At 33.5% G+C, this 5523-nt stretch overlaps 1 protein-coding gene across 2 annotated transcripts in view; it reads right to left on the bottom strand.

Annotated features, from left to right (window-relative positions):
• LOC136848170 (neurofilament medium polypeptide-like) overlaps positions 1-1419 on the bottom strand; it is a 33462-nt gene extending 32043 nt beyond the window's left edge. The window contains exon 1 of one of the 2 annotated variants that reach the window (XM_067120460.1): positions 1302-1419. The gene's annotated coding sequence lies outside the window, so the exon portion shown is untranslated. The remainder of the gene's footprint in view (positions 1-1301) is intronic. The other variant, XM_067120459.1, reaches the window with a different exon arrangement.
• Between the last annotated feature and the right edge of the window lie 4104 nt (positions 1420-5523).

Here is a 5523-nt window from a genome sequence, read left to right on the forward strand (position 1 = left end):
AATAATCTAATTTTTAGATCCTAAAAACTAGTTTTTCTTGTTTAAGCCAGTATTAATGAAATTATTTGAGCAGTATTTTTAATTATGAATCTCCCCACAAAGTAACAGAAGGAAATATGACAGATGTAAAACTGATAAAAAAATTACTAGAATATTTTCACAATTATTATCAGACAGTAGATGAATAAAAGTGATTGCAAGGACACTAAAAAAACGATTTAGGGTAAATGCAAAGAATTAACATGATCATGTGGTATGTAGGTCACTGACCGTTCAAAGAAAGCTAAAACAAAGTGAAATGTTGTCATTTACAGGTAAGTGAATATGACGGCTTGACTAATGGTTAGTGACGAAGATAACTACAGCGTGAATCGGTCAGGTAATGTACCCTAATTTTACTTGTTTTTTTATTTACTTTTTTATTCTTTTGTTGATAATTTTTCTTTACTGTAGTAAATATAACTTCAAAACAATAATATTTACAGATACACCTATTATTATTATTATTATTATTATTATTATTTTTATACGTTCAGATGCTCATGTTTGAACCGAATGAATCAGCGTAAATGCAAAAAAAGAAATATCATTACACACACACACATTATATATATATATATATATATATATATATATATATATATATATATACTGTATATATATATATATATATATATATATATATATATATATATATATATATATATATAAATCTTAAGCTTGTCTTCACGATGTACGTAAAGTTAGCAATAACATCGAGAAAAAACAATGACAAATATAATAGTAGTAAGTATAAACTTTTTAATAGTTTTTATTGATGTATTCGACACAACCATAATTATTATAACTCGGTTCTGTTATTGTTATAGTTAGATTTCCCCTTGGTAAATTTAAATAGAATTTTAATACTACTAAATTTTCGTCAAGGTATAAGAACTTATATATTTAGAACTAATTAGCATTATTTAAGGTGGCAACATCAGTAATAAGTTTGTAAGTAAACTATATATTAATTTTGCTAAATAATTGTTTTTCACACACTCACAAACACACACACACACACACATAAACATATACATATACATATATATATATATATATATATATATATATATATATATATATATATATATATATATATGTAATATAAAGAACCAGTTCATCTAGAAAACGCAATACTGTTATGAATATACAACTCCATAACCACTGTCTTCACAAATGTTTTGAGCTATCATAGTCATCAAACTTCTCATTTTGTTAAAATTTTAGCGTTCAAGAACAGATAACTTAGAATCACTAACCGGACAAAGTTTTTAGCACATCCGATCACAAAGCGTTGAGGGAACAAACTGCCTCTCTTCGCGGTTACCATCGGCTTCCCTACCTGGATCCAGCGGAGCTTGCGTGGCGTAACGGCGCATGCGCGGAGAGTCAAGGCCCCAAAAGAAAGCAGGGGATGGGTGCTCACTATAATATCACTTTTATTCCTTCTGTTCTGTGATTTCTCCCCTTTTACATGGCGTCCCATTGCCTCATCAGTATATACGCCATAATTAAACCTGTGTATATGCAATGGAGTAAAGATCGTTGTGCTTTCGTGAGTTTTTTTATTATTTATTTCTTTTCATTTGCTTCAGGTCAAGTTTAATGTGAAGACATGTCTGGCACGGAGCCGTTCTCTGCCCAGCTTTCTCTTGGGGCCGCTCCTGGAAAGTTGGAGAAATGCCGGGGTCGGGTTGATTATTGCCAAGGAAGGGAGATCGGGACATAAAAAAAGCCAGTAAAAAAATGCCACAGAAAATCGTAGGTGTCACACCAGACAAAAAAAAAGGAAAAAAAAAGGCGTATGGAATAATGCTAAGACAGGAAGAGAAAAGAGAGCAAACGGAAAGCGAAAGGAGAGGAGTGACAAACAGGTGACAAAAATGATTATTCAAATAAACTGGACGAGGAAAACAACACCTTTAAGTAGGATAACACTACGGCGTGTTGAAAATTAATAGTCTGAGCTTGCTCAACCTCAATCGAAAACCAGTTCCGAATTTTTACACTTAGAGCAAATATGAGGAATACTTTTTTCTTTCATCATAATTTTAGAGACAGCTTTTTTAAACCCACCCAGTTAGGTTTGTTTCTGATTGTTAGCGTTAGCTGCCGGTCTCACTGTGTGTTACAGATTCCGGTATTATAGATTGAGTACCGACTATAATTTGAGTTAAAGAAATTCTATAGAAGCCAGAAATTCCAAGCGTTACAATATCTAGGTTATCATTTTACTCAGATATTGTTAGGAAGATGTTATTCTTTGTTATCCAGAGAAGATTAGACAATAAGCTCTTGCTATTTATCAGCTATAATAGAAATAAATAAGATTAAATAAACTGAACTAAGTAATAAGACATACTAGCATTTAAAAAAGCCTCATATGAAACCTGACTGCACCATAAATATCAACTATGTTATCTACAATGCTGTAGTTACTTCAGCGCAATTTAGTGTATACCTACATAAACTTCGAGTTTTACGTCACTTTATTTCACCACTGTGGGATCTCGTTTTCTCTTTACATGACAAGACTACCTCAGTAGGCTCGATTACAGCGAATCAGCTTTTTGTTGATAAATTATTTACCTCATTATTTTTCGTATTACCCTTTTATAAATTAAACCATTTACTACAGTATTCCAATTCATGTTTTCTCTCATGGAAATTCTCTCTCTCTCTCTCTCTCTCTCTCTCTCTCTCTCTCTCTCTCTCTCTCTCTCTCTCTCTCTCTCTTTATCTTAAGCAGAGGTAAAATAAAGTATTTACTAACACTATTAGATCATTCTTCCTCCATCTGTTCTCCAGGCCAAGGAAGATAAATATCGATACATCAATAAAACTTCTGACTCAACACTTTCTTCTATTGCTGTATTCTATTTCTGATTATTTTCTCTTATTTCATTATTCAGCAACTGTAGTTTAATGGTACTCCTCAAATTCATATCTTAATCATTTTGTCATTATTGTAGCTATAATTACCAACGTTATTTTCAATTTAAAATCTAAATAAAAAGTTGAATTAATTTTTTTCAAATTAGAATTCCTAGGATTTTCCAAGGGAATGGCCAAACTATTTTTATCTTGCTTGGAAAAAAAAAAATATTGTTGTTGCCGCTAGAAGATTTACGTGATATGACACAAACGACAAAGAACTCGTGAAACTAAAGAGAAGCGGAAGAGAAAACTAAAATGAAATAGAATTTAATTCTGTAGGAGACCTTTTAGAAAACGTCTCCAAGGAAAGGGTTCCCGGATGATGACGTCACGACAGCACCAACACGGCCCAGTAGTGGCGGGCAATATAAGTGAATTACACAACGTTATAAAAACACTTTCACTTGTGTGTCATTTGCCATCGAATACTATCCCCTCCCTTCCTCAAACCTCCGGCCCCCTTTCCCTCCTTTCATCACCTCTTTCTCGCAAACAACATTCGCAAACAAAGGGAAGTCCTCACCAGGGGGTAAGACAAGTCAACAGCGAGTCCCACTCTTGGAGTGCTTAGTCATGGAAACAGATGGGTGGATGGCAGCGATCGCTGCAAGTATTCATCTTGTAATTGTCTGTTGCTATCCGGCAGGCAGGGCTATTTGTCATACCAGCCAGTCGCTGGATTGTGGTGCAGTTCTTTTTTTTTTTTCTTTTTTTTTTGGTAAAAGGGTCGTCTGTGCTCTTTCTGAAAGCATAATTCTTTTTTTTTTACTTTTGTTTCCTTTTACTTGTCTTTTTAAGGAAGGCTGCGTTGCATTGCATTTTTTTTATGTCAGCCCGTGAAATAGAATGTAGTTATGTAATTATAAACGGATAATTTTTTATCAGGTTTGCCATTAGTCAAAACTGCCCAGTAAAGTTAAGATATTCTTTAATGGAATGCAAGTCTCTGGAAGAAATGAAATGTATATGTAACTACAGTATATATGTATATTGTAACACACACACACACACACACACACACACACACACGTAAGTGTTAATACAACGCCAATGTCTATATCTAGTCTATAACAATCAAACTTTCATCCAATATAACTTATTCCATTAGCTGAGGAAAGGGGCTATATATAAGATCAACGTAGGCGAAGAGGAATCGATATTTTGTCACCAAAATAGTCACACTTCATGTGGGAGCGACAGTATGTAAATAAATAAGAACTCACCCTAAACTATGCGGGATGAACAGCATGCAACCAAGTATGCAGTTACACTAGTTTTCTGAGGTACTTTCCATAAGCGGTAAACAGCGAATTCCATAATATCCATAATTACGGTCAAAACGTATAATTTCCAGCTGTTTATTTTGGACAATAACGTGAGAGAGAGAGAGAGAGAGAGAGAGAGAGAGAGAGAGGAAATCTGAAGTAAAAACTAATCTCATGATATATAACAAAACAGAAATCTTTTCAAGAGTTTGACTGAAGTAGGAGATTTTTATGTAAACACGATATAATTTTCCCACGGTAAATAATACGAGAAAAGAAAAAAATAATAAGCAAACAAGGAAACAGTTAAATGGTATTTCTTCTTAAGTTTTGAAACCTACTAAAGAGACATTGATGGCTCAGGAAACATGTCAAAGAGTAGATTGTTTGGCTCTTTCTATTATTGCTTTCACATTCGATAATTGTGAGTGAGACTCTGCATAAAATTAGTTAAGAACTTATGTTGGATTTCTCGCTTGATAATCCCAAAATACAAAAGCAAACAACAAGTTTTAAAACTCTCTCTCTCTCTCTCTCTCTCTCTCTCTCTCTCTCTCTCTCTCTCTCTCTCTCTCTCTCTCTCTCTCTCTCATCAGATTATTAAATTATTTCTGTTGAAATACTACAATGAATGAAAAAAAGATTCAAAAGGAAAAATAAAATACCTATCCGCAAGTGCAGGTATAACACCCTATTACGAATGAAATCACCGTTAATAACACCCTATTACGAATGAAATCACCGTTATGGTACATGACAGAAAATTAGCCCCATAATTATGCATCAGATATATTCAGCAGGGTAACCTTCCCTTGGTCATTCAGAGTCGAGAGAAAAATTAACTCTTGCTCCATAAGATTTAACAATTAAGGAACCACGTGTATGTCACTCAACCTCATAATAATAATCAACAGTAGCTTGCTAAGGCTTTAAGTTCTCATTAACCATGCCATACTTACAAATAATATATAAAATGAAAGAACTGAAAATATTTTGTATTGATAATTAGAGCTCTGAAAAAAAATAATATATTTTGCCAGACGACTTTAAAACACACGGCCGAAAGTTTATTGAATGTATATTTCTATCGGATTAACCATGATAGGTTGCTATGACAAATGAACATTCTTAATAGAGTTCGACATCTAACCTCACCCTAAGCAGCAGTGAATTAGTCAATGACATTGCTTAGAAAGGTCTATCACTAAACTTTCTAAGGAAACCAGTAGATCACATCTGGACTAAACACATCATCCAAATATGCTTAATGCTGTCACAG

Source organism: Macrobrachium rosenbergii, chromosome 18 (genome assembly GCF_040412425.1).
Source record: "Macrobrachium rosenbergii isolate ZJJX-2024 chromosome 18, ASM4041242v1, whole genome shotgun sequence".
Taxonomy (NCBI): Eukaryota; Metazoa; Arthropoda; class Malacostraca; order Decapoda; family Palaemonidae; genus Macrobrachium; species Macrobrachium rosenbergii.